The 26514-nt window shown below is 43.7% G+C and overlaps 1 protein-coding gene and 1 long non-coding RNA gene across 6 annotated transcripts in view; one reads left to right on the top strand and one right to left on the bottom strand.

Moving 5' to 3' along the window:
• LOC131919692 (disks large homolog 5-like) overlaps nucleotides 1-26514 on the top strand; it is a 114871-nt gene that overhangs the window by 65301 nt on the left and 23056 nt on the right. The window contains exons 3-4 of one of the 5 annotated variants that reach the window (XR_009381369.1): nucleotides 16961-17077; nucleotides 18022-18118. The exons of the other annotated variants lie outside the window; for them this stretch is intronic. The gene's annotated coding sequence lies outside the window, so the exon portion shown is untranslated. Of the gene's footprint in view, nucleotides 1-16960; nucleotides 17078-18021; nucleotides 18119-26514 lie in introns of those variants that run through there. 5 annotated transcript variants of the gene reach the window in all.
• The window catches only part of LOC131919704 (uncharacterized), a 70323-nt gene that overhangs the window by 35879 nt on the left and 7930 nt on the right, over nucleotides 1-26514 (bottom strand). The gene's annotated exons all lie outside the window — the stretch shown is intronic.

Genomic DNA, 26514 nt, shown 5'->3' with positions numbered 1-26514 from the left:
TGACAGACACATTGGGGTTATCAAAATCCATTAATGTTATGTAATAAAATATTCCTATATAATAATACATTTTTACAATAATAATTTAATGAATATACTTTAATATATTTCTACTTGTTGTTTGAGAAATGCATAGGATGCATTTTGAAAATATTCGCCACCCAATTCCTCCCATTTTGTCATCCCAAGTCTGCCTCTACATCTATGATGCCCAATTTATATCTTCTTCATTACATTAATTTTTAATAATCCCAGGGGCAGACTCTTAAAGAAAACTGACCCAATTTGCAGGAAGCCATTACTGGTCCAAAGCTCATCAGTTAGGAATAGGGGCTCAAGGACCCTTCCCACTCCATGCTTGAATGTTGACCGGCTTGATATTGGACAATGACCACAACAGCTCTGAGTCATGGTCAGAAGACACTGTTTGCTCTAATCCTCCCTGACCTCTGGCTCCTACAGTCTTTCTAACTCATCTTCCATGATGGTCTTTGAAACTTGTGGAAAGGGTGTGATATAGATATGTCATTAAATATGACTGAAATCAATGAAATAAAAACAAAAATATGAAGATACAGTGAAACAAAGAGCCAATCTTTGAAGACATTAACAAGATGGGCACACCTTTAGCCAAATTAACCACAAGGAAGAGGAGGATGAAAATAATGAAACAAAGGAGGAAAAAGGAGACATGGAGGGACTTTAACCCTTTAAAAATTTACACTCCACAAAACTGAAAAATCTTTTTAAAGAACTAATGAATTTTTAGATGTCTGTAATCCGCCAAAATTATATCAAAATAACATGAATGGTTTAAATAATTGAATACTAATTAATGGCATAGAAGCCATAATTAAAAATCTCCCAACAAAAGATTTTCAGAGAAGGACAAATTCAGTGTCAATTTTGAACAGATATTTAAAGAAAAACTAACACTCCACAAACTATTCCATGAAATAGAAAAAGAAGGAACTCATTCAAATTTTTTTTAAGCCAGGGATACCCTGGTATTGAGAGAGGAAGACAGATAGGGTTAGAGTTAGGGTTAGGGTTAGGGTTAGGGTTAGGGTTAGGGTTAGGGTTAGGGTTAGGGTTAGGGTAAGTATTATGTGTGACTGATAGAGTGGATATTGCAACGGACTACAGTGTCCAGAAAGTTTATAATTGTTGAAAAAAGAGGCTACAAGCTGGAAGGAGAAGGATGGATATGACAGCATGCCCTTAGAATATGGCAAGTGTTCTAGTTAGCTTTCTGTTGTTGTGATAAAAGTTTTAAAAGCCAAATTGGGAAAGTTAAGGGTTAATTCATCTCACAGGTTGCAGTCCATCCTTAAGGGAAGCCAAGGCCAGATCCCAATGCAGGGGCTTGAAACCACAGAGAATGCTGTTTACTGGTCTGTTTAGGTAGCTTTCCTCTGAGGCCCAGGATCACCTGCACACCCACAGAGGGCTGAGCCATCCTCCATCACTTAGCAACAAGAAAATGCCAAAAAAGCATGCTTGCAAGCCAGTTTGATGGAGTAAAATCCTAAACTTCCTTTAACCTTAACCTTCCCTTAACCATAGCCTTCCCCAGGTGCTTGCTTATTTCAGAGAACTCAACCCTCCTCCTCAGTGATAATGACCAAATTCCTTGGCATGCCTTTTCATATTATTGGGTATGGATGTGAGAAGGGTAAGAGCCAATCTTAGGCAGTGTTTATAAAGTGAGTGTTCAACACCCCATGGGTGAATTACTGAAAAAAATTCTTATGAAGCAGAGATAAATCTCTAGCTTTGGAAGGAGGGATGCTGAATGACTTCCATGGTGTCACAGGAGAGACTCCTGGAAAGGAAACCACAGCTTCTGCTCAGTTCATGGGCAAAGGCTTTGCCCCAAGACATCAGCAGACCCTTTACTGGGCATTCTATTGTATCCTGGACAGCTCTTGGAATCCCCAGTGATGTCACTAGTGTTGTAGCAACACTGACTGCCTTGAGGTCATTAGTTCAGTGACCACAAGCTTGGCCTCCAGACATGCTGTCCAGACTCAGAGGTCTGTTTAGGAGAGGGAATGAACTGCATGGAGAGACCAGAGTGAGGCACAAGGAAGCTGCTCCTAGGTCTCCCTGGAAAACATGGAAAAAATGGTCCTGGGGCAGAGGCAGTGAGTTCTGGGAAGGGGCTGGGGAGCTTTCTGGATGTGGTGGGCTTCAGCTTTCCAGAGCGAGGGCTCAAGAACTGGGAACTTCTTGAAAGGAGGCATAGAAGAATTAATGAGATTTCTGTACCATAACTGTGTTTTACAGCCACTGGAGTCCTTTAGTTATGTGCCAGTGATAACAGGGAAAGGAGAGTACCCTGGAACACCCTGAGGTTCTCAAACTTGACATCATAGCCACTAGCAGGGCAGGAGCCCCCAAGTGCTGGTGTCTTCCAGTGACCCCTGAGGTTTCTGAATTACCAGCTGTTGATGGCACACAGGTCTCCAGTTCAGCCTGAGAGCTGTTAGATTCAGTGGACCTGGACTGAGACTCTCCAGTTCCTGCCAGCTCTGGGTGTCCTGCAGTGTCAGTGAGGATGGCTTTGTGAATCTGATGACTATGTTCTGTCCCTGCATGGCTTTTCCATTAACATGAGACTCTGAAGAATAGAGCAAGGGACTTGGGCCTCCCTACACTACCCAAGTGATTATAACAGTAGCAATTATCTCCATGCATCTGAAAGCACATGGCTGAGGGCTCTGCAGCCAAGGTGCATCCTCTACAGTGTGAGTAAGCCTTAAGAGGTTGTCCACTGGGTCCTCTTGTGCAGGGAGACAGAGGAGACCAGCTGACTTCTAAGACATCCACCTCCCTATAGAGAGATGGGAAACTGACATCCACAGAAGGGGAGACTCAAGTCTGAGCTTTCAGAGCCTGCCTGGGCAAAGACTCATCTGTCAGTCACTTTCTGTGTATCCTTCAGTGTGTAAGGATTAACTGAGATGAGGTAGTGTGTAGGGCAGGTGCTGTACCTTGACTTCTAGCATTGGGTATTACTGAGATAGCTCACCTTGTCTAGCATGACTTGTCAGTGTGATATAACATCTTAAAGGACACAGTTTTCCTCACATCACTCATTTCTTCTGGGGTCCACCAAGTATGCTTTTGAAGCCACAGTCTAGACTTCTGGTGAATTTTCAATCCAGACCAAACAGGGTGCTAGTTCTTCATTTCAGGACTGTCAGTAAATTCCAATGTGTGGCTCTGGGAAAGGTCTATGGTAAAGGACCCCTAATAATCCGTCCTCTTGTGCCCTTTGCCAGCCTCTCTCATGCTCCGATGGATGTTGTAATTTAAGCTGGCTGTGTCACCTTTCCTAAGGGCATGCACATTGTCACAGGAGGCTCCAGTCAAGGAATTTGGCTCTTGTGTAACTCCAGCGGTAGCACCACTGCAGTGACACACTACATACCATCCCCATGACTATGACACATTTGACTTTCTGTACATGCCTTTGCATATCTGTATGGAGCCTCTCACTAGCCATTCACCTTTCCTCAAACCCCAGTGCAGGAATGGAGCCTTACACTTGTGGGAATGTTTGCTCTTGTGTCTGAGGGCTCCCCTGGAGAACTCTGGTTCTTCGTATCCCCAGGCAGACATGTCACAAGTTGATAAGGTTTTGGTATTTTATGAGGGCTAGAATGTATTCTGCTGATGATTCGGGGTAATTTTCCTCATGGATTATGGGACTTATCCTTGTTCTGACAGGATACCCACAATCTCCCACCACACCCACATACTGTAACAGCCTTGGGGATTTTCCACAATGTGCTTGTTTACATCTGAAGACTGATCTTTCCTCTCCACCATCCTGACCTAATATTCTGGCAACCTTTATTTCTCATGTTATTAATTAGAGATCTGAAGAAGTGATGAGCCATTTTGCCAGATGTATTTGGAATACAGACTTCTAAGTAATAAAAATATTCTAATGAAGCAGAGAGAGAGATTCCTGGCTTTGTAAAGACGATGTACTGAAGTTCTTTCCTTATGTTTCTGGAAAGGCTCCTGAGAAGGTCAACATGGCTTTTTGTGCATTGCAGAAGAGCTGGTTAGTAAGTAGGTGAGGGCTGTGGAGGTGACCCTAGTAGTTCTTCCTCTAGAAATTCTATCTTATCCTGTAGAGCCCTTGGTATTCTCTGTGATGTTACCAGTGTTGTGGCAACACCACATGCCTGTGGGGAATTCATTCAGTGTCCATAGACATGTTGGCAAGATTGAGCTGGCTGCTTGGGAAAGAGAATAGAGAACATGGAGAGACCAGAGAGAAGCAGAAGGAAGCTTGCCTTTGGTCTAGTGTAGAGCCTGGAGAAATAAATCGTTTTGGGGAAGGCACAGTGAGTCCTGAGCAGGGGATTGGGAGCTTCATGGAGGAGGTAAAGTTAAGCTGGGCCTTCCAGTATGGGGCTCAGCATCTAGGAGCTTCTGGGAAACAATGGGGCTATTCTGCTTCTCTGGGCTTCTTAAGAACAGACCTAGATTCAAGAGTCTCTCATGGTGAGTTTAGGAGAGCCATGAAGTATTCAGGCTGCAGCTGCCTTTCTGGGAACTCCTTCATTTCATTCAGACTGGCAAAGAGGGGCAGGAGGAACAGATGGACTAACAAGTTGTCTCCCTCTGGGTAAGGTGTTGCTCCACTTCATCCTAGTGGATTCCTACAGTTTCCATGGGAATTTGTCGACAATAAAAAGGGAGGGAAAATGCTGGGCGGTGGTGGCCCACGCCTTTAATCCCAGCACTCTGGAGGCAGAGCCAGGTGGATCTCTGTGAGTTCGAGGCCAGCCTGGGCTACCAAGTGAGTTCCAGGAAAGGTGCAAAGCTACACAGAGAAACCGTGTCTCAAAAAACAAGAGAAAGAGAGGGGGGGGAAGAGAGAGAGAGAGAGACAGAGAGAGACAGAGAAAGACAGAGAGAGAGAGAGAGAGAGAGAGAGAGAGAGAGAGAGAGAGAGAGAGAGAGAGAGAGAGAGAGAGAGACTTCTTACGGGCTGGAGAGATGGCTCAGTGCTTAAGAGCACTGACTGCTCTTCCAGAGGTCCTGAGTTCTATTCCCTGCAACCACATGGTGGCTCATAACCACTTGTAATGAGAACTGGTGCCCTCTGCTGGCCTTCAGGGACACATGCAGGCAGAATACTGTATACATAATAAAATAATACATCTAAAAAAAAAAAAACGAAAAAAGAAGAAGGGAGGGAAACTCCCCTGGCCATCTACCACAACCTCAGATATTCAGATGCTTTGGTCCTGGGGAAGTATGATCAGGACTTGGTGCTGCTAAGTTCTAGACACAACAGGACTTACCTACATATGAGCTCACACTGTCCTCCAAATCTACATGGCTGGTCTAGCTTATGCCTTCCAGAGTCAGGGGACTACGTTAGGGAGGGAGACACATACCCAGCCATGGTGCTTGATACTGTAGCGGGGACATTTGGAGTAGCTGTTGGCTGCCACCAGCTTTGACCTTCCTTGAAGTGTTGTGGTGGAAAAGTTCCCATCAGAGGCCCTGCCCCTTACTACAGAGGCTAGGTCCTAATACAAGCCTGAGTCAGTCATCTGCATGGCAGAGATTATATTCTAAAGAAATGGAGGAGTCAACTGTGCTTGATTTGGGGGAAGGCTCCATCCCATTTTCAGAATTATACATGTTGCAAGTTTCTGAAGCTGTACCAGGCACATTGTCCAATGCCAGTATTCTTGGTGACACACACTGCAGTGCCCATGCTCATCATGGTGGTGTCCACTCTGGAGTAGGATTTGTATCCTGGTGCTGTTGCCTGAAATCCCACTTGTATAACCCTAGAGAAATTTCAAATCTAAAGGGACCCTTTTTGCTTTGAAAGCAATAGGCGGCATCTAGCTGTTGATGACAATGAAGACCACACAGTAGTCATCACAGTCCTTCCTGTTTTAGGAAGGTGTTTTTTGCCATCACAGGGTGTATGGAGTAAGCAATACACGGTCTGGAGGAGTTCAAGTCAAAATTCACATGGTCTGAGACACCCTCCTCTTTATGACAGATCCAATGTGCTGTTGTTTTAGGCCTTTCTTCTTTTTCTTTAAAGAACACCCATTTTTTACCTAAGGACACTTTTTTTTAAAACCAGAGTTACTATCAAACAAAACATAATTATTTGAATTTAAAATCTTCAATTATAGAGAAAGACCAGATTCTTAAAGTACTGGGTTTCTAGGTGCTCCCCTCTTTCTCAAGAAACCACAGATTGGTATTTCATTCTATTTTAGCCATGCATGGCCATAACACAGGCACTGAGATTCATCATGACCATGAGATCTACAGCTGATTCCCATGTACCTGGTGATTATTGCCACTCCTTCCTTTCAATCTCTGATGGAGCCATTTGCTCAAGAATGTTAGTAGATGGGACTAAGACTTTGATGTCTATTTTTAGATGTCAACATGATGGCACCTGAGAATAATATAACCCGAAAATAGAGGGAACAACTGTGTTCTATTTCTGCTTAATTTGAACTACTTTATTGTGGAACTTTGAGGAATGAAGTCACACCTTTAATTCAGATCTTTAATCCAGATGTAATCTGAACCACTCCTTCTGCTGGAAGCCTATATAAGTACATGGAAAAAGGAAGCTTTTACTCTTTCCCTGCTTGCTCTCACCTTGTTAGCACATCCATTCTTTCACTGATATTAGAGCCTACTTCTTCAAGATTACAGCATAATATCGCAGACAGCTGAGAAACTCAGTCTAAGAACTGAGAAACTACTAGATTCTTGGACTTCCCATTCATTTCCAGCCATTGTTGGATTAGCTAGAGCACAGGCTGTAAGTCATTCTAACAAATCCCCTTTTAATATAGAGAATCATTTTTATAACTTCTGTTACTCTAGAGGCCTGATAATACACCAGGCACAAAGAGAGGACATTCTAGAGCAGTTTGGGTCTCATAACTGTCTCAGCTTACTTAAAAATTCTCCATGGCCGTCTTCTCTTAACCTTAGCATTCCTCATGTGCTTGCTCACTTCAGAGAACTAAACCCTCCTCCTCCACATCATCCTGATCTAATTCCTTGACATACTTTATTTCTCATATTATTGAGTATGGTTGTTAAGGAGAGGAAGGTCCATTCTTGGGCAGTGCTTATAAAGTGAGTGTTCAACTCTCCATGGATAAAGTATTGAAAAGATTCTAAGGAAGCAGAGAAAAATTCCCAGCTTTAGAAGGAGGAGGTACTGAATGGCTTCACCTGTATCACAGGAGAGACTCCTGGAAAAGAAATCTCAGCTTCTGTTCAGTTCAGGGAGAATTTATTAGCCAGGAGGCAAAGGCTGTTCCTTGTGACATCAGGAGTCCCTTCTCTGGAAATTCTATTGTATCCTGGAGAGCAGAGCTCTTGGAATCCCCGGTGATGTCAATAGTGTTGTAGCAACACCAAGTGCCTTTAGGATATTCGTTCAATGTCTATACAGTTTTTCTACAGACATATTGTCAAGACTTAGGCATCTACTTGATAGAGAGAATGGACTTCGTGGAGATACCAGAGAAAGGCAGAAGGAAGCTGACCCTAGGTCTCACTGGAAAGAATGGAGAAATCAATGGTCCTGGGGAAGATGCAGTAAGTTCAGGAAAGGGTCTGGGGAGCTTTCTGGATGTGATGGGCTTGAGCCTTCCAGGGTCAATCAGGAACTGGAAGCTTCTGAGAAGCAATAGGCCTATCCAGCTTCTCTGGGTTCTTAACGAGCAGACCCAGATCAAGAGTTCATGATGATTAATATGACATAGTCAGGAACTGACAAGACTGTAGCCTTTGTGCTAGGGACCCTCTGTCTCACAATGAGTGGGGAAGGAGACACAGAGGAATGTTTGGATTTCAGTACCATCATTATTGCACTTCACCGCCACTGGAGTCCTTAGGGTGTGTGCCAGCAATAACAGGGACAGGATAGTGCCCTGAGAAAGCCTGAGCTTGTCTTACTTTACATCGTAGACACTAGCAGAGCTGAGGCACCAAGTGCTGCTGTCTTTCAGTGACCCCCTAAGATTATGACTTCCCAGCTGTGGGTGGGACACAGGTCTCCAGTTCAGCCTGAGAACTGTTAGATTCAGTGGACCTGGACTGAGACCATCCCCTTCCTACAGGATCTAGGTGTCCTGGGCTGCCAGTGAAGATGGCTTTGTGAATCTGGTGATTATGTTCCGCCGCTGCATGGCTTCTCCATTAACATGAGACTCTGAAGCATCATCCAAGTGATTTGGGCATCCCTATACTACATGAGTGCTTGGGAGGAGAGTAGTAATTATCTCCAGGATTATGTCCAGGGAACGACATGGCTGAGGGCTCTGAAGCTTGTACATCTTCTGTAGCTGTGAATAAGCCTTAGGAGGCTGTCCCCTAGGTCACCCTGTGCAGGGAGACAGGGGAAGCCAGGTAACTTCTGAGACACCCATCTCCCTATAGAAAGATGCGAGAACTGACATCCACAGAGGGAGAGACTCAAGTCTAGTCTTTCAGAACCAGCTAGGGCAAAGTCTCATCTGTCAGTCACTTCTTGATCATCCTTTAGCATGTCTGGTTTAACTGAGATGAGGTAATGTGTAGGGCAGGGACTCTCCATTGGCTTCTAGAATTGGGAATTACTGAGATACCTAATCTTGTCTAACACAGTTGTCAGTATGATATGACATCTGAATGGACATAGTTTACTCCACATCACTCATTTGTTCTGGGCTTCACCAAGTATAATTCAGAAGCCACAGTCCAGACTCTGGTGAATTTTCAATCCAGGCTGAACTAGTGCTCGCTCCTCATTTCAGGAATGCCAGTAAATTTACAAGTGTGAAGTCAGGCTCTGGGGACGGTCTAGGGCAAAGGACCCCTATTATCTCTCATTTTGCGCCCTTTGCCTGCCCTTCTCATGCTCCGATGGATGTTGTAATTTAAGCTGGCTGTTTCACCTTTCCTAAGGGCATGTGTATTGTCACAGTAGGCTCAAGTTCAAGGAATTTGGCTTTTGTGTAGTTCTAGGTGAAGAACCACAACAGAGACACACTACATACTCTCCTCATGATTATCACAAATTTTGATTTTCTGTAAATGCCTTGCAGTTCTCTGTGTGGCCTCTCAATAGCCATTCGTCTTTCTTCAAACTTTAATGCAGGAATGGCCCATCATTCTTCATGAGAGTTTTTGTTTTTGTGTCTGAGGGCTCCCCTGGGGAACTCTGGTTCTTATATCTCCAGCCAGGCATGTCACTAGTTAATCACACTTTTGGTATCTACAATGGCTGGAATGAATTCTGCTGAAGTTAGGGATAATTTTCGTCAACTATGGGACTTATCTTTGTTCTGATAAGACAAGACACCCCCAATCTCCCACCACACTAACAGCCTTGTGCATCCTCCACAAGGTGCTTGTTGCCTTCAGGGGACTGAACTTTCCTCTCCCCACCATCCTTACTTAATTACCTAGAAACCTTTTTTTCTTGTTTATTGACTAGAGGTTTCACCAGCTGGATGAGCCATTTCCTGGGATGTGTTTGGAAGTGAGTTTTCAACTTCCTGCACATGAAATAGTGAATAAATACTAGTGAAGCAAAGAGAGATCCCTGGGTTTGTAATGAGGATGTGGTGAAGGTCTTCCCATACGTTTTTCAGAAGGCTCCTGGGAAGGGCAGTATGGCTTCCAGTGAATTGCAGAAGATGTAGTTTGTAGGTAGGTGAGGGCTACTGCTGGTGAACCCAATAGTTCCTTCTCATGACAAGCTATTATACTCTGGGGAGTTCTTGGCATTCTCTTGATGTTACCAGTGTTGTGGGAACACCAGGTGACTGTGGGGTATTCTTTCACTGCCCGTAGACATGTCAACAAGACTGAGAAGGGTGCTTGGGAGAGAGAATGGAGAACATGGGGGGGCCTGAGAGAGGCAGAAGGAAGCTGGGCTTCAGTCTCAGTGTAAAACATGGAGAAATAAATGGTTCTGCAGAGGGAACAGTGAGTCATGAAAAGAAGTTGGGAGCTTCATGGAGGAGGTGAAGCTTGAGCTGGGCCTTCCAGTACTGGGGCTTAGCATCTGGGAACTTCTGGGAAGCAATGGGCTTATCCTGCTTCTCTGAGTGCCCTAAAAGTGGGGCCAGAGTCAACAATTTCTGATGGTTAGTTTGGGAGAGCTAAGCCTGCAGTGGCTTTTCTGGAGGATCCTTAATCTCATTTTAAGTGCAAAGGAGGGATAGCAGGAGCAAAGTGGTAACTAATTAGGTGTCCTTCTCTGGGTAGGGTGTTGCTGCACTGCATCCTAGTGGATTCCATCAGTTTCCATGGGAATCTAATGCCAATAAGAAGAGAGGGAAACTCTCTTAGCCATGCACCATCAGACATTCAGATACTTTGGTCCTGGATACAGGTGATGAGGACTTAGTACTGCTAAGCTCTAGGGACAATAGGACTTGCCTGCACCACATCAGATATGAGGTTACACTGTCCTCCAAATCTACATAGTTGGGCTATCTTATGTCTTCAAGGGCTGGGGGACTGCATTAGAGACGGAGACACATGCCTAGCCATGGTGGTTGAGGACAGAAACATAGCTCATGGAACCAATTTGAGGATAATTGCCCTACTCTTTGGGCCCTCAGTGGGTCCCTAGCATTTCCTCTTCACGGGGCTTCCTCTTGGGACTAGCATGGATTCTCCTGGCCCTATGCCATTCAAGTGTACAAGTTCACTTTGCTTTATCTTCCTGCAGGGACTACTGGGAAGACACCAACTCAAACCTCCACCTCCACTGAGCAGGAGCAGCAGATGACAAAGTTGGAGAAACTCACCCTTCAGCTACAGAGTATAATATACGAGCAAATTGAACTGCAATGGAATCCTGGCCAGTTATATCGACAAGGATTTGCAGAACAGGTAGTCATTATGTGCACTTCTCTGCTGACCATCTTGACCCCACAGTGTGTAGCTAAGCTTTCTTGAGGAACAGGAGGCTGAACCTCCAGGGTGTCCTGGTGCCTAAACTTATTTTCCTGAGTGCACAGAATTTGTAACCTGGGTACGTGTGAGATGGAGACACAGGCTATTCTTATTTATCCAAATGAAAAGCAGAGCCTGTGGCCTGAATCACAGTCTAAGGATAGGGACAGTAGCGTGTGAGCTCTCAACATGCATTTCAAGAGGCCTTGACAGGTGTTGGCTTGTGGGAGATGCTAGGTTCTGTGAGTTTGTGGTGAGTGTTTGTACTTGACCAGCAGATGATTGTGACCAGCAGCTGGACAGGCCTGGTCCCATTCATCCATCTCAGTTTGTGGCTGGAAGGCCTGATGCTTATCACTGCTTCTCCCTTGTCCTCCTCCTCATACTCTGAGGCAATTCCACCTACCTGCATTTCATGGGCAACCTGACTGTATGCGGTGTGTGTGTGTGTGTTTGTGTGTGTGTGTGTGTGTGTGTGTGTGTGTGTGTGTGTGTGTGTGTGTGTGTAGGATTTAATAGCCTGATAGTTTTCTTGGATCCTCCTTATATTCTGAGACAGTGCAAACTCTCTGTATATCATGTGCATTCTGAGTATATGTGGTGTGTGTGTGTGTGTGTGTGTGTGTGTGTGTGTGTGTGTGTGTTAGAGGGCATGAGGTTGTGTGTGTGCACTCCGGGTATCTAGGGTCTGTGGCAGGGCCTGAGGATTTGCCATTTTCATATTTTCCAGGGGATGCCATTGATGACGCTAGAGAGCTCCACTTTGAGAAGCTCAGGTCTTGGCCACTGTTCTCACTTTGGTGGAACATTGGAATCCCCTGTGGAGTTTATAAAGCCTTCCTGAAATTGGGACTCCTCCCTGGAAATATTCAATGTATTCTCTGGTCCTCTGTGTAGCAATAAGCAGCCAGGCATGATAATCCCTGTTGTAAAGACAGGAAAAATGTCACCATAGGTTTCTAGTGGCACCAGATATGTGGCACAGACACCCGGGATCTTCTTGGAGAGATAATCTATAGCTCCAGTTTTACTGAGGGTGCTCGTGCAGTCCTGAATAACTCCCTTGGACAACCTTTTCTTCTGGCCTGAGGACATGATAGGAAGTTTATTTAGCACCAGGAGGTCCCAGTGTATAAGTGTCAGGCTGTGGCATCCATGGGGCTGAGGAGTCCAGAACATAGCCTGATTCCATATGATCCTTGTGGCCTGTGTTCATGGGGTCCTTTTCTCCAGGGGCCAGGCCCTACCACAGGCTGAATTCTTTTGGGATGCTAAAAAGGAGCATAAGCAGGTGATGTCGGACTTGCAGAAATTGCCCATGGAAATCAGTGATGGTGTGAACAAGGTCAAACAGTTGATTGAGGAGAATGTATCCTACAGGTATGTGCCTGATTTATTTTGGGAGGGACTGATTCTACCATCTTTCTCTTTCAGCCAAAGTGAGGGCTCTGATTCTTGCCTGTCTGCCTCTTAACAAGCAGTCTGACATGTGGTCCTTGGCCTTGTGCCTCTTGGACTCAGTTTTGCTAAGTGTGAAAAGACACTGAGTCCCTCCAAGCATTGTGCTGCCATCCTCAGGAGCCCCTTGATAGAAAAATGTTTTGTACCATGAAGGGAGTGTCAGGTATCCTAGGACCTCTGGGGCTCTGACCAGGGCTTCACAGAGCTGCTTTCCATGGTAGCCATAGACAGAATTGATTCTGGTTGGGACTTCTTCCCTCCTTCCGAGAGTGTTTGCCCTCTACCTGCTGATGCTTTCCCAGTATCATGGACAGTTAAACACAGGAGTAGGCTGCACCCTGTTCTCAGGGGGACAGGATCCCTTTTGGCATCAGGGTTTTCAGAAGTACGTTGAATCTTTCTGGAATTTGGTTATTTTCTGGATTTGGCCTGCATCTAAGTGATGCTGGCTTGGCTACTGAGAGCTCCGTTCTTGGGCTGTCTGCGGTCTGGGACTTTTCAGCCCTGGTGGTACTTGGGCAAAGGAGGCTGGCTGGGGCTCACCATGTTTTGGTTACCTCCACAGCCAGGTCCTCCGAGATTGGACTCAGCGGAAGGAGAGTGTACATGTGTTGAGACTGAAGAACAGACTGCTGTGGAAGGAGCAGATTGAACTGCAAGAGTCCTGTGAGGAGCTGAAGAGGCTCTTGATGGAGGCCCATGAGATGATCTGTGACCCTTCTGCTGAGCAGCAGCAGATAAGCTGAGGCAGCGGGGGCAGGTGCCCACCTTCCAACCATAAACATAGAGACACCCAAATAACCATCCACCCATCCATCCAGACTCCCACCTACATACCATCCAACTGTTGATTTCTGTGATCATTCCCAGGTCCTGCCTCTTGCAAGAATCTGGATAATTGACAAGCAAACCCTCCTGCTCTGCCAGAAGCTGCAGTACATTGAGAGAGCTGGGTCAGTCACATATCACACACCTATATGTCATTATGATCAGAGGGCTGCTATGCAGGGAGGGACTTAGGGAACAGCACAAAGCTTTCATTGATGATGTCAGTGGCCTGTGGCATATTTGCTTTGCAAGGGTCATGTGAGATCACAGGGAGGAAGCAGCCTTCAAGGACTAGAGCCCAGTGTCAGTGCCAAGTGAGTGGTTCTCATTGTCAACGATTTGGGAGGCATGGGGTCTTCTCCCTTCTTCCTGCATCCCAAAGTGTTCTCTTCCTTTTGCCAAGCTCTTGGTTCATGTGACAGATGTCTGAGTAGCCCCTTCTCAGTCCTTTTTCTGGGCATGATACTTGACTGTTCTCCCATCCTGGAGCTTCAAGTCTGGAGATGACTGGATGACCATTGATGTGGGAGGACTTTGTCAGGCTGAGGGTTAGAGTGACAGATTTGAAGCTGCAAGAAAATATTTTCTCCAATCCCCTCAACATAGTCTGACTAAGCTGTGTGCTCTGCTAGGAATTTTCTAGGCCCCAAGGGATGTATAGCAGTGTTTTGGGTCTCAGTTGAAACACCTGATGTGCATATTTTAAATCCAACTGTTTATTCAGCATGATGCACTCTTCACTTTTTTCTGTTCACTTCTGATTTCTGTGCTCTGTGTGTGACCTATGCAGGTGTGTGTAAATGTGTACATTAGTGGGTGTGTTCAGAGACTACATAATGAAATGCCGTGTTGTCATCTGTTGCTCCCTCTCTTGTTCCCTTGGTCCAGGTCTTTCACTGAACCTGAAATTTTCTCTTTGGGCTAATCTGGCTGGCCAGCACTCTTTGGATCTCCAGACCTCCAAAGTAGAACTTCTGTCTTGTTTTTTTCTCATCCAATTTTTTTCTCATCCAATTGTAGAAATTTCAATTGCTCAGAAAGAGGAAGGACATATTTGCTTTCTCTTCTGCTTATTTACTTTTATTGTTTTGATACTAATGTGTTTTCTAATAAATAACAAAAATCAAACAATAAATCTATTTAAAAAATAAACAGTAGGCTTCTTTCCTTTCACTGTTCAGAGCTAACACCACAGTAAATGTCTGTTTTGTCTCTTACTTCTCAACAGAGAATCCCACAGTGCATCTCCTTGCTGACATTGTGTTGCTGACTATATCATGTGCATAGGAATCAGAACAGATTCCCTCTCATAGTTGTGCAGAGTGCTGATTTCCTGAAAAGCACTGCAGGTGATGTCACTGGCCTCCTTCTGACTGACATTGGGATGAATTCATATCATATTCACTGTCATCTGTTGAAAACTTCCTGGTGTTGACCATGGGTCACTTTCTTTCTCTTGGACTATCAAGGTCATCTGTGGAGGAGCCAGGATGAGTTTAGTGAAGAGACTGTGAAGCGTGAACTTGGAACCTGTGGGGTCAGGGGGTTTTGTGATGGATAAAGTTCATTCAAGGAAAAGTAAGTGCAGGCCAGAATAGCAGAGCCTTGCTGAGTCTAAGAGCCTTGTAGACAGCATAGAGGACTCACTACCTCCACATGCATCAGAAAAGGTGCAGCAGTCTTCTCACTGACCATTTTAGGTTCAGAAAGTATTTGTGTGTGTGTGTGTGTGTGTGTGTGTGTGTGTGTGTGTGTGTATGTGTGTGTATGTGTGTGTATGTGTTGGGGTGTGGTATGTGGTGTGTTGTGCTTTTCTGTGCATCTCTGTGTGTATGTGTGTGTGAACTTCTTTGTGTGTGTTTGTATGTGAATACTGTCTATTGCTTGCACAGTAGTGTTTGTGTGTGTGTATGTGACCATGTGTGGGTGACTGTATATGTATGTGTGTGTGTGTCCATGTTTCCTGTATGTATAGGGGTAAGTATTTGTGTGTTTGTGAATACAGGTGCTTATAGGTGCAAGCCTGTTTCTGTGTGGAGTTTAACCTCGTGTGTGTGTGTGTGTGTGTGTGTGTGTGTGTATTTCTGCATATTTGTATGTTCACTTACTCATCTTTAATGATGATGGGACCAACTTTATTGAAAAAGTACTGTGCCCCCTCACTTGGCATCCATCAAATATTGCATGCTGCTGCCCATCTTTCTGCATGTCCATGTAGATCACTAGAACAGAGGGACACAAGAACTACTGAAACTCAGTGGTATTCAGGTATTTGTAGAGGCAAAAATATTTATCTGCTCAGAAATCCTTGGAGCAAACCAAAGGAATGTGGTACATGAAGGTGAGGAAGAGGCCACTGTGGCATATCAAGGTGTCTGAGAGGTAGGATAGCCTGGCTGAGGGTTTGTTTCCCTCTTCTGCTCTGGGTGAATGGTGACTGCACACTCAATGGTCAGGTGACTTGCTGTGTCTTCCCTGTATCCTGTTTTGTCCTCATCCACATTGCCTGCTACCACTTGCTTTACCCCTTTGTCTAACCTTGGCTCAGTTAACCTTGGCCTTGGAGCTTGGCCTGCATGTTAGTCCTTGAGAGATTCTGACTTGCAGTGTGCTTCCAGCTGCATCTCATTCCAGCAGAATTCCCCAGCCATGCTGTGGTGTGAGAATGGGGCTGTCTCAGTGCATCCCACTTAGGCTCCTGAGGGTCTAAATTACTCCTCATGTGCTGTGTCTATAGCACTCAGTAACTGCTTTTCTTCAAAGCTGTTTACTCTGAGTTAAAATCAGCCTCATGGAGGGTTTGGAGAAATGAGGACCCTCAGACATTGCTGGTAGTGTAAAATGGTGTAGCACAGAGCGAAGCCACACACAAGTCTTCAGAAAGTTAAACTGCAATCCCCAGGTGACCCAGTGATTCCAGATCATGAAGTAGGTGTCCACAGAGAAGCTGGGGGACATCAGGAGTTTATTAACATTCCTGACAGTAGCCTCGTGATGCTTCATTCATACTTTGATCATTCAAAGATTGAGAAAGCACAATGTGGTCAGGCTCTTCCATGGAATATTGTTCAGCATAAAATAATATATAAAATCATTTGGCACTGACTTATTCAGCCTTTTGTTACTCAAACTAATCACTGGCACAATCATCTCACAGGAAGGAACTGTTTCTTTTGGGTCCTGGTTATGGAGATTTTCTAGTTTCCTGAGCTCTTTGCTTCCCAAAGTAAGGCAACCTGTGGTAAAGGGAGCCCCTTTTGAAGGAAGTTGCTCACTTTGGGGGCAACTGGGAAACAGTGAACAAGACCAGTGGGGTAGTCCACGACCATCCAGTAGTCCTTTGCTGGGGAACATTCCTGTACTGCACAGCCTGGGGAACTTCTTAAGCAGGGTTAGTTAAAGAGCGAGGACCCCAGAGGGCCACCTGTCTATGCATTAGTTTATAGGATAAACACTTCAGTGACTGAACTGCCTATCTCTCATGCCCTCTGTGTTCTTCTCTCATCCAACAGGTTTACCTTCTTTTCGTTAGTATCCCTGGTGGTTGCTCCTTATGTTAATATTAACTGTGAAGCTAGCATTACAGTGTGCTTGTATGTGTGCACACATGTATTTGTGTGTGTTCATGAATTTATGTGTGTGCATGTGAGTGAGCAAGGCTCCACTGAGAACACAGTCTTCTAATGAACAGGAGCAAGAGAGCCTGGATGAAAGATTTGAAGGACCTGCTGAAGCAGAAGGAGCTGGTCACCCAGCAAGAGGACTTGGCAGAAAAGCTGCAACATCACTTCAGTGTCTCTGAGATGAGGTAGGAGCCCAAGCTGGGAGGAGTGGTTAGAACCATGTAGGTCACCTGTCCCTGGATCTCTGTCTCTGGATTCCCACCATCTGAATAGCTCCCAGCCACACCAAGGGAAAGAACATCTCAGGATATTGTACTGGCCCGGTCAACAAGAACTTCTCCATGAAACAGTATGATTGATCTCTAGTGTTTCTGGGATTATGTGTCCCTTATGCCCTTCTGGGCTCTCTGGAATCTTCTCAGTGTCCCCTGTGTCTCCCCACAAATCTCCCTATTGCAGTCCTTAACCTAGCAGGAGGAAGCTTAGTTGTGGAGGACAGTGTGTACTCCTGCCACTTTATTTTCCTTCCAGAACATCACCTTTAGAGAGAAGTTCCTACCTTTGCACAGATCTGCATGCAGCACACTCCTGCTGATTACAAGTTCTCTGCAGTGTGAATCTGTTTCCTGTGAAAAGGTTTTTCTGTTATAAGAAGATTTAGGAGTTGAGGAGCTGAACTGAGGCAGGATTCTGTCTTCAGCAATAATCAGATCCTTCACTGCTTTTCTTTTGTAGGCTCTCCTAGAGGGTCTACATTCAATGTCTAAGGTTGCTCACATTCACCTGTATCTAATCAGGGCCATGTATATCTGCCCTGAAGTGTTACTTAGTCATTACTACATTGTTATTTTTCTCTCAAAGTAATATATCTAGACAACTGGAGAAATGTGCTGTATTTTCTTGCCCAGCACACTGTATTTTTCAGCTCATCTTCTAGCAGACTTTAAAAGCTGAGAAAAAAAAATCAAGGCCCAGGTACACTCTGGCCCTTCTCCCTTGGAGAATGCAGGGAACGACCTCAGCTGAAAAGCCATGCTGGATTGTCCAGATGACTAGAGCTGGTTCAGGCTCAATAGCTGTCATGATAGGTCCCCACCAGGCCTGGTCCCTAACTGCCTTCCTCCTCTAGGTCAGAAAATCTCCAGTCTGAGTTTGAACAGGCCACAGCCCAGGATGAGATTCTCCTGCAGACAGAGCTGCTGCAGCAGGAGCACTAAGTCTCACAGGCAAGTGAGCCACCATTGCATCCCCTCCCCAGCAAACATGGCATTGGTGGGAAACTGGGGGCTCTTGACCTTGGCTTCCAGTGTGAATAGGCCTTGATTTTGTTCTGGCCTGTGGCCCAGCCAGGCTGCTTCTGGGTCTGATTGCCTTTCCTTCTCATGTAGCAGATCTTGGGAGAACTGAGGAGGCCAAAGAAACCACAGATGCCTTGAACCCATGACATTCTATACTCTGAGATCAAGGCCTCCTCCTCAGAAGACACTCCTTTAGAGCTGTGAACTCACCAGTGAGGAGCATACTAGCTGTCTTCCAGGTGATCCAGCCCCAACAGATCTATTGGTCTGCTGACTTAGTCTTCTCAAAGAAAAGAAAGAAACCAAAAATGAGCTTGAGACACTGAAAATCTGAGCCAAGAATTACTGACAACCCTGGCATTCAATCGTAAGTGGCCACTGTGAGGGGTACTACAACATGAAGGGTAGAGATGTTGGTGAGCAAGACTATTTCTGTCAGTTTAATGTTGATGGCTTTGGCAAGCTGACTGAGTTCTCAGGCCTCTCTATGCGGTGTGAAATGTGTCATGGATGATAGTGTTGATGTCAAGCTGTTCCTGACAGACCACACCCAAAGGCATCATATTTCATTCTCCAGTTGAGTGTTGAAGTGTTGAGTGTTGAAGCTGGGGAAAGGTTTTTGTTTTTGTCTTTTAGAAGAATGAAGGTTAAGGAATCTGAAGAACACTGGACAAATGAGACAACTGAAGAAAAGGGACAAATCATCTATCCCAGGAAACAGAGTGAAACAGCGTATGGGTATATATTATCTAAAAAATTTTATGTCTTCCTAAATGTTTGTTTCTGCTTTTCTCTAAAGATTTAACACTATTGGTCTTCTAATAGTCCCAGTTCAACTAAAATTTATAGCTGACTTTGGAGTTGGAGAATGGCTCTCTCCTTCTTTAAACTCAAGCATGTTTTTAAAAGGAAAATGCAAACTCCCTGTATCATGCCAGAATAAAAGAGCCATCTTCTGCTGTGGGACAGGAGAAAAGCCAAATTAATTAAGTGATTATTCTATTACTAATCTCAACTCTTTGATTCTATTCTGATTCTTTAAACTTTTCTTAAAGTATAAATTTTATATCAAAATTTACAAGATTAATATATAGATATATAGATATATATATACATTTTAAACTCTGTTAAGATATGAATGGTCATATAGAGTACTAACTAATTCTAGAAAAAAGGCTTCAATTAGCTGCATATATATGTCTTGGTGTTCGAGTCTCTTATCAGTTTTCTGCAGGAAATCACGGCCAGGCCTAACATCAACTGAAGTCTCCAGGAAGAAGATGGGGCCCCACAACAACAACAATTCCAAGTGCACAATAATAATATCACTAAGCTGACAAACATCATCTACAGATCAGCTTTGAACTACAAGGTGCTCAGAGTAATTTTTAGATGACTAGCTGAGATGATCCAGTCTCAAAGACTACTTGAATAAGGACTTGAGATAAACCCTGAACTTTGGCATTGTACACAGACTGGATAATGAAGGATATAGTTACCTTTCCTAGAATTTGACAATTAACCTAAAATTTTTCTTTCAGGATAAAGATACCTTTGCCCATACCCAGCAGGAAGCAATTTTAAGAATACGACGCCCACATTCCCAAAGAGGTGGTGTGGGGCGGGTGGTTTTTTGGTCTTTTCAATGGGTTTTGGGTCTGGGATAATTTTCATTGTTTAGGGGGGGTGGTTACAAGTTGTTGTAAAGGGTTAGAAAAAAGGCTAAGCAAAGGAGATTAGATTTAAGGTTCTTGTTTAAAAAAAGAGAAAAAAAGAAAAGAAAAGAAAAGAAAAAGACAATTACTAGTTTTAAATACTTTACATTGGATTGGATTGTTTTATATTGTATACAAATTATATATAGTGAAATTGATATTGTTAGAAAATGCTATATGTATATTTCTAATTGTACTTATACCATTCATTTAACAATGCAATTTTCTGATCCTTGAATGTTATTATTACCAACTATTAGGATATAAAGAAATGAAAGTTAGTAGTTAGACATTACAATAGAACTTGTAGTCATATTAGATATGTTTTAAAAATTGAGCAGATATATTTTAGACAGGTCATCTTCAAACCCTTCAGAGATCTACAGAATGTGGCATTTAAAATGCTTTAATAACTTAGAAAATTTTTCTTTTTTGAGACATGTTGGCTCCTGGCAGTACCAATCTACTTCAGAGAAAATATGGGCATTGAAGAAACTGCGTATGGAGTTAACTTTCATTGTGGCAAAAGTTAGCCACTGGACAACAAAGTATCCTCGAATCAACAGGACAAAATGGACAGACAAGACATGAAACAAAGGACTACTGATTCTTGCCAAAACAAGTGTGGTTATGGCTTTATCAAAAGGTATCTTCTGAGGCCAGGACAATATGGCACCATCCCTGAAGTGGCCTTCGCAATCCAGAAAAGGTACAGTGCCCTTTTCTTCGAAGGCAGCTGATCAGGCAGTGGGCCGATGGCTTCTGTGCAATGGAACAGCAGCTGAAACAGTTATTCTTGAAGAGTAACTAAGCTCACGCCTCTCAATAGTAGACTGGCATTTGATAGAGGGATGTGGAGAAGAACGGGATGCTGAGATGAAGCCATATATACACAGCCAAGAAGAATGGACAGCTGAATTAAAAAACCATCAACAATTTCCAGAATTTAAAATCCTGAATCATGACATGACACTAGTGGAATTCAGGTGTTTCTGGTACATGGACTGCTCTCACCCAAAATGAGGTTGAACTGTTGACCTTGTGTACATCCTACTTCACAAATGAGTCTGTCAGATACGCTAAGCCTATAGGCTGAAGATGATGCCCCAGCACTGCGGAGAAACCCCAGGTGACTGTCCAGGCAGCTGGCTGTTTCTGTCAACTCACAAATTTTTTGGAAGTTGCTTGCATGCACTTCCTGTTTTTATTTTTGTTAGCTAATATTATTTCCTTCTTGGGTCTCTGAGGGAGTTGAAGATTAGTTAGTTATAGTTGAAGATTAGTTAGTTATAGTTGAAGGTTAGTTAGTTATAGTTGAAGATTAATTAGGATAGAAAGTGAATTAGATACATTTTGGGCTTACCAAAATAGGATAGATAATGAAATTATTTTCTCTGAATTTGTCAAATAAAAATGGACTAGACATTGTTTAGATATTCATTACTTGTATATATTGTATATAGTTATTGTACTTTTGTATATAGTTTTTCTTTTGTTAGTTATAACCTTTTTCTTTTTTTCTTTTTATTAAAATAGAAAAGAGGAAATGTGGTGGTATTTTACTTGTACTGAAATGTGATTTTAATTGTATGTTAATAAATAAAGTTGCCTGGGGATCAGAGCTATTAGAGCCATAGCAAGAGCGTGGCGGTGGTGGCGCACACCTTTAATCCCAGCACTTGGTAGACAGAGCTAGGTAGATCTCTGTGTGTTCAAGGATACAGCCAACATTGGAGACACACGCCTTTAATCTCAATACCATAGAGGACCTGGAGGGCTGTACATACAGGCAGTGACGAAGCAGTCATGTGTTTGGGTTTACAACCAATAAGAAGGCAGAACAGACAGTCTATATAAAGATGAACAGACAGGAAGTAGGCCCCTTTTTTGGATAGCTCTCTTGGCTGAAGCAGGAAGGGTAAGGCTCTTAGTTCTGACCTCTTAGCTTTCTTCTCTGAATCGGCTCTGTGTTTCTTATTTAATAAGACAGTTGGTTACATCTACATTGTCATGCACCAGTGTTGCTGAAGATAATGCACCAAAGAGATCTCCACAGTCCATCATTCCCTGTGTTAAACACTTTTCCTTCCATATGTAAAATGAATGGGTATTCTTTAGTTTCACAGCCTGGCCTGAAGTGACTGGTCCTGAGAAAGGATTTACAGAAGACACCTGAGTCATCTTTGATGTTCATGGACACTCAGAGGCTGCCCATGGATTTGTTGGGTCTCCAGTCAGCATAGAATTGTCTGAAAGAATCAAATGATGACCAAAACATTACAGGATCAGTAGTGGGTGATAATTTATCAAAAGCTTCCCAAGGGGCACAAAATTTGCTCTAGGAAATGTCTCACTGTTAGTCTCTGTGAGGACTTGGCCTACAAAGCCTGAAGGAGGCATGGCTATACTAACTTTGAAAAGGCTTTTCACAATCGCTGACTGCCTTCCTACCATGTTTCCAAGGCCAACCACAGGCTGTAGGTCTGTGCTGCAAAATGTGCAGCAAGAGAATGCTGTTGACCTTAATTTTTCTGTTTGGTTTTTGGTTGAGTTTTGTTTGCTTAGGTTTTTTGGGTTTTCTTTGTTATAGATTGAGCTTTTGCTGTTTATTTGTTCTTTCTTTTGTTCTTGTTGTTTGGGTATTTTGATAAGGATATTCACTGTTTATGTTGACTGATCTATTTAAGCCCCTATTTAGTAAAATAACTGTATTTTTATTAATAATAAAGTGATTTTGAACTCTTCTGTCTTAGAACCAATTTCTTTGGTCAGGTGTGTTGTCTCACTCCAGTAGCCCCAGAAACTCCTGTAACATCAGAACACTCTTATGGGCCTAGCTTTTGCTACATATTGAGTTCCCAGTCAGCCAGGTCTACAAAGGGCTTAGAATGTGGATATCCAATGTATGTTGGGAAAACTCTTGATACTGTATCTTTGTATCCATATATTTAGCTCTCCATCAAAGATATTATTCTGTATACACATTTCCTGAAATGATCATGAGCATCCAATTAATGAGAAACATAACAGTATTGCTCTAAAGCCTCTCAGGAAATGAAAACATTGATTAAGGGAGCATTAAATAAATTCATGGCATGCTTGCCACCTGGGGCTATGACAATGTCCTTTCCTGGACTGCTGCCAAGGGCCATGTCCTGTCCATGGCCCTGAGGAAGCTGTGGAGGTCTGTATTGATATCCATATCTCCTTTGACCAGTGAGGGCCGTGCAGCCACCTGCAGTCTGGGCCTCCACCTATGACCATGTTGTTGTCAAAAGGATATGCCCCCCAAAAGAGCATGTGTGCCTTTGAAGCCTGTGCTGCCACCTAGGACCATAATAACATCTGGGCCAGGGCTGTTGCTGAGGGTTGTGTCTGGGTCCATGGCCCTGGAGCAGCCAGGGTCTGTGTTGATGTCTCAGGCTCCTGTGGCCATCAAAGACAGGGCACATGCCTGGAATCTGGGCCACTACCTGTGCACATGGTGCTGCTGAGTCTAATCCAATCTAAGTGACCTACACTGTCAACCAGGCCCATGGTCACAGCCAGGCCTGGGCTGCAGTCTAGGACCATGTCTGGGTCGATGTTGCAAAGACAGACAGGATCTGTGTTCATGTCCATGGCCTGTGTGATATAGATATGATAGGATAAAAGGGTAAATTGCTGAACCTATGTTAAAGAACAACTTGTTTAAAATGTTTTACATTGGTATAGATTTTAGTTTATTGATACAAATTTAAAGTTAATTTTGTTATACTGTGTGTATATTTCTACTCTTGTTTAAGGTATTATGTTTGTACAACTCATTTAAAATTGTAATGGATAATTAAGAAATAGATTAATAGTTATCTGTGATAATCATACTGATAGCCATGTTAGTTAATTCTTCTAGGTATACATAGATATATTTCAGATAGATAGGTAATCTTCAAACACTTCAAAGACCTACAGAATATGGCATTTAAAATATTTTTAAAAATTTAGACTTTCTGGACAGTAAGACAAGTCTACTCCTGGCAGCACCGGATTTACTTCAGAGAGGAAATTGGACATCAAAAACACTCTATATGAAGTTTATTTCACCTTGGCAAAAATAGCCATTTGGGCAAGAAACTGTTCTTGCCTGGACTGCTTGATCAACTGGACATGCAGGACCCATGGAAAGGTGACCACTGAAATTTGCTTGGCAAAATGGTCCTTTAGGTTCCTGCTTCACAGAGGAAACTGCCAGACAGTCTACAGGACAAAGAAAAAAGTGATTGAGAGACTCTATCCCTGTGGGCTGAAGACAGATGCCCCAACTTTACAAGAGAACTTTGGATGACTGTCCAGGCTGGCAGGTGTCTCTGTCTACCCTGCAAGACTCCTGAAAGTTGCTTGCGTCCTTCTCCCATTTCTCACGTAGTATTATATCCTTCTGAGGTCTTTGATGTAGTTAAAGCTAGATACAATTTTCCTTAGTTATGATAAAAGATAAGTTAGATATAAAACCTTAGACTCACAAATATAAGATAGATAGGATATCTTCTTTAATTTTTCCAAATAGACTAGTTATTATAAATAGACTAGATATTATAACTGTAATTCTTGCTTGATAATTGTTTTGTTATCTGTAATTTTACTATGTAAAAGTTAAAACCTTCCTTTTTAAAAAAAGAAAAGGGGAAGTGCTGTGGGATGTTCTGTATGGCAAATGTGTTAATAAATAAAACACTGATTGGCCAATAGCCAGACAGGAAGTATAGGTGGGACTAACAGAGAGGAGAATTGAGGGAACAGGAAGGGAAAGGAGACACTGCCTACAGTGGCCGCCAGAACAAGGAAGATGTAAGGTACCAGTAAGCCATGAGCCACATGGCAAAGTATAGATTAATAGAAATGGGCTGAATATAAGAGTAAGAGCTAGACAATGATAGGCCTGAGCTAATGGCCAAGCAGTTTAAATAATATAAGGGGCTGTATTTGTATTTTATAAGTGGGCTAAGGGACTGCCGGGGCTTGGCGGAACTCGGAGAGAAAACTCTCCAGATACACCTGTGTTTCCAACAAAGGCCACACAGAGGTAGGTAGGGGTCTAGGCTTCCATCTAGGTCCATGTTAGTGTCCAAGGGCTGTGCTTCTGCTGGGGCCATGCAAATCTGAGTGGTCAATGCTGCCACTAGGGGCCCTGGTGTCCTCCGGACCTGCCTGTATCTGTTGCCCTGCAACAGCTTTGTCTGTGTTGATGTCAGTGGCTCCTGCTACCTCCAAAGACAGGGTAGGTTAATGCAGAATTAACCTCACCCTTCACAGGCTGCAGCACTGGGGGAGCTGGACCTGCACCTCACCAACTGTAGCAGTCAGGTGAGTGGGTCCTGTACCTGGACTGAGTAGCACATTAGAGAGTATCTTGGTGGTGGTGGTGTAGGTGAGCTGTCCCTGAGGATGTGAGAGCCAAAGAACTGAGTCCACCTTCGTCTGCCTTGTGTTGTTCAGGGTGAGGGAAAGATGCCTGCTGCACCTAAGCACATGTTACCTGCAGCTGGTGGGAGAGTTGACCTCTGGGAATTAAGAACAGAAGAGCTAGGGCAGCCTCTCACCAACTGCAGCAATTGGGATTGTGGGCTCAGCATCTCACCTGGACAAAACAGCAGAGCTCTCTCTTGCGGTCCAAAGGTCAGTAAGGGTGAGGGCATGATAGCGGGAAAACTGGCCTCTCTCCATTCTGCAGGCTGCATGGGGTGAGCTAGCTTGGACAGTGCTGGAGAGCTTGCCTGGGTGGTGAGGTGAGGAGAGGTGGTGAGCTAACCAAACTGTTACCATCCAGACCAGAACCAGGTCTGAGTTATCCCACTGTAGCGTCATCTTCATCTATGAACTTCTGGAGCATGTGAAAGGCCGGGACACGTCTATTCAAAGCTGCAGGATGTCCTTGACTCAAGGCATCAATAGGATATCCAAGAAGAGCACAAATGAAGGTCCATCATCTATAGTGTAGAGAAGCCAGAGAGGCCAGGAACACTTACATGAAAAGATGTATGGACTAAAGGGTACATTGTGTAACTACAGCCTCCTCTCCAAGACTTTTGTTTGTTTGTTTTTAATTTTGAGTTTTCAGTTTTTCTTTTGAATTTTGTTTTGTTTTTTTGGGGGGTGAGTTTCAAGGGGAGAGCTCAGGTGTGAGGGAATGTGTTGGGGGAAAATTGGGCTTGGGGTACATGATGTGAAGCCAACAGAGAATCAATGAAATGTTTAAAATAAAGAAATTAGAAACACCAGAGCTATCTGCTGTACACAGATTAATCTCTCCCGCCTGCCTGTTCACAAATAACCTGTCAGAGGCTTAATATTAATTACAAACTGTTTGATCTATGGCTCAGGATTCTTGCTAGTTAGCTCTTTCGACTTACATGAACCTATTTCTATTAATCTGTGTTTTGCCACACGGCTATGGATAGAACTAGAAAAAACCATCCTGAGTGAGAAAACCTAGTCTCAGAAAGACAAACATGGTATGTACTCACTCATAAGTGGATAATAGATGTAAAGCAAAGGATAACCAGACTACAACCCACAGTTCCAGAGAAGCTAGGAAACAGGGAGGACCCTAAGAGGGATGCATGGATCACC

This window comes from Peromyscus eremicus, chromosome 9, assembly GCF_949786415.1.
Source record: "Peromyscus eremicus chromosome 9, PerEre_H2_v1, whole genome shotgun sequence".
Lineage (NCBI taxonomy): Eukaryota > Metazoa > Chordata > Mammalia > Rodentia > Cricetidae > Peromyscus > Peromyscus eremicus.
This window is presented reverse-complemented; position numbering and strand designations above follow the sequence as displayed.